The sequence below is a fragment of the Bombus fervidus genome, unplaced genomic scaffold (assembly GCF_041682495.2).
Source record: "Bombus fervidus isolate BK054 unplaced genomic scaffold, iyBomFerv1 scaffold0041, whole genome shotgun sequence".
In the NCBI taxonomy this organism is placed as follows: Eukaryota; Metazoa; Arthropoda; class Insecta; order Hymenoptera; family Apidae; genus Bombus; species Bombus fervidus.
In genome coordinates, this window is record NW_027212604.1 from 10,001 (window position 1) to 12,500 (window position 2,500).

General features: G+C 51.4%; 1 non-coding gene across 1 annotated transcript; it reads left to right on the top strand.

Moving 5' to 3' along the window:
- The first annotated feature begins 1,773 nt into the window (after positions 1-1,773).
- Positions 1,774-1,928, top strand: LOC139997226 (5.8S ribosomal RNA). Its single transcript, XR_011802658.1, has one exon. It is a non-coding gene; the product is annotated as a 5.8S ribosomal RNA (ribosomal RNA).
- The last annotated feature ends 572 nt before the right edge of the window (positions 1,929-2,500 follow it).

Genomic DNA, 2,500 nt, shown 5'->3' on the forward strand with positions numbered 1-2,500 from the left:
TCGTTGTCGTTCGTTTCAACGGCGAACGATATACGATGTTCGACAAAACGAAACCACGTTGTACGTTCGTACTCGTGGATCGGGTAACCTAGAACGAAAACGCATTGCGTGGATGTTGGCCCGAAAAGATATATACCAGTGCGAGTGATGGTAAAGAGTAACGATTCTTAACTAGACGAAGTTGGTTCGGAGGGGACCGCCGGCCGTCTCTCTATCCTCGCGAGTCTAATGCCTCGTTCCGTCGCTAGAGTTTTTCAAACTCTGCTTCTGGCTATCGGGAAGAATAGACCGCGCGCGCGAGGAAGAGGAAGGACGACCGTGCGCGTCCCATCGATTTTTTTTATTTTTACCTGAACCACCGAAGTCGATTCAGAGGGGACCGCCGGCCGTCTCTCTATCCTCGTTGTCGTGAGTCATATGCCTCGTTCCGTCGCTAGAGTTTTTCAAACTCTGCTTCTGGCTATCGGGAAGAAACGACCGCGCGAGGAAGACGACGACGACGACCGTGCGCGTCCCATCGAATTTTTTTTTATTTTTACCTGATCGACGGAAGTTTCGTCCGGTTCGTCTCTTTTACCATCGTCTCGTCGACCCGTTCAGAGGGGACCGCCTGTCCATATCCTCGTTGTCGTGAGTCATATGCCTCGTTCCGTCGCTAGAGTTTTTCAAACTCTGCTTCTGGATATCGGGAAGAAACGACCGCGCGAGGCCGATGGCTGCGAGTCCCATCGAATTTTTTTTAAACGCACGCACACACATACACCTGAACGGAGATGCGTTCCTTTTCGTCGCGATTTTTCGCGCTTTAGTCGTCGTTGTCGCCATCCGTTCGGAGGGGACCGCCGGCCGTCTCTCTATCCTCGTTGTCGAGAGTCTAATGCCTCGTTCCGTCGCTAGAGTTTTTCAAACTCTGCTTCTGGCTATCGGGAAGAAAAGACCGCGCGAGGAAGAGGAAGGACGACCGTGCGCGTCCCTTTCGAATTTTTTTTTATTTTTACCTGAGCGACCAAAGTGGATTCAGAGGGGACCGCCGGCCGTCTCTCTATCCTCGTTGTCGCGAGTCTAATGCCTCGTTCCGTCGCTAGAGTTTTTCAAACTCTGCTTCTGGCTATCGGGAAGAATAGACCGCGCGCGAGGAAGAGGAACGACGACCGTGCGCGTCCCATCGATTTTTTTTATTTTTACCTGAACCACCGAAGTCGATTCAGAGGGGATCGCCGGCCGTCTCTCTATCCTCGTTGTCGAGAGTCTAATGCCTCGTTCCGTCGCTAGAGTTTTTCAAACTCTGCTTCTGGCTATCGGGAAGAAACGACCGCGCGAGGAAGACTACGACCGTGCGCGTCCCATCGATTTTTTTTTACCCGAACGATGGAGATGCATATCGGCTGTTTGCTTCGAATAACTGGACGAGAGGAACGAACATATATATATATCATGGGCTAGCCACCGTGCGCTTTCTTCGCGAGATCGTGTGCTGTACAGAGGATTCAGAATCGGGTGTTATATCCCCGTCGTTTCCTGACGAACGGAGCTTCGATCTCGTTGGTTGTTATATATTATAATGCACTTTACGCCCGGTCGGCGGGCTGCGTGTGTCGTCGCGCAGTCCGTCCGATTTCGTTTTCGAACGTATTTTCGTGTCGTCAATCATATGGCGACTTCCGCGCGTTCGATTCCCGTTGGTCGGACGTTTGTCGGATATCGGCTTCTTTCGAACCGAGAATAAGAGTACAAAAACCTGAGTACACAAACAAAAATCCATGCATAAACGATTACCCTGAACGGTGGATCACTTGGCTCGTGGGTCGATGAAGAACGCAGCTAATTGCGCGTCAACGTGTGAACTGCAGGACACATGAACATCGACATTTCGAACGCACATTGCGGTCCACGGATACAATTCCTGGACCACGCCTGGCTGAGGGTTGCTCACGTAAACCTAAGACTGCTTGCGTTGCGTATCGTTGCTCTCGGTCCGTCTCTCTCTGTTCTTTCTTGCCTCGTCGACAGCCCGCCGTCGTTCGTTTTATCTTTAAACGAACGTTTCCGAGTCGGAGGACGAGCGCCAAGCAAAAGAATACGAATTAAAGAGCGGTCGAGGGCTCGTACGCGACGTACGAGCGATTGTTGGACGTTCGTCGGCGTTCGTCGCTGGATCGTGTGGAGACCGGCGTACGCATGCTCTCGATACAAATATATATGAAAAATCTATCGCGTTCACGGGAGACTCGCAAAACTACCTCCGTCTCTTCTCTGTCCCTTCTTGGCTTGACAACCCGCCGTCGTTCGTGTTTTACGAACGTTTCTGAGTCGGACGAAGCGCAAGAAGAAGGATACGAATTAAAAGAGCGCGGAGAGAACCGTCGTCGTCGACGCGGTTATCGAGATACACAGAGCGAGTTTTCTTCGTGGCCGATTTTTTTTTTCTTTTTGTATCAGCCTCTGCTACGTTTTGTTAGTCTTCGATAAGCACGAATGACCGCGCCCCCGACGTCGTCTT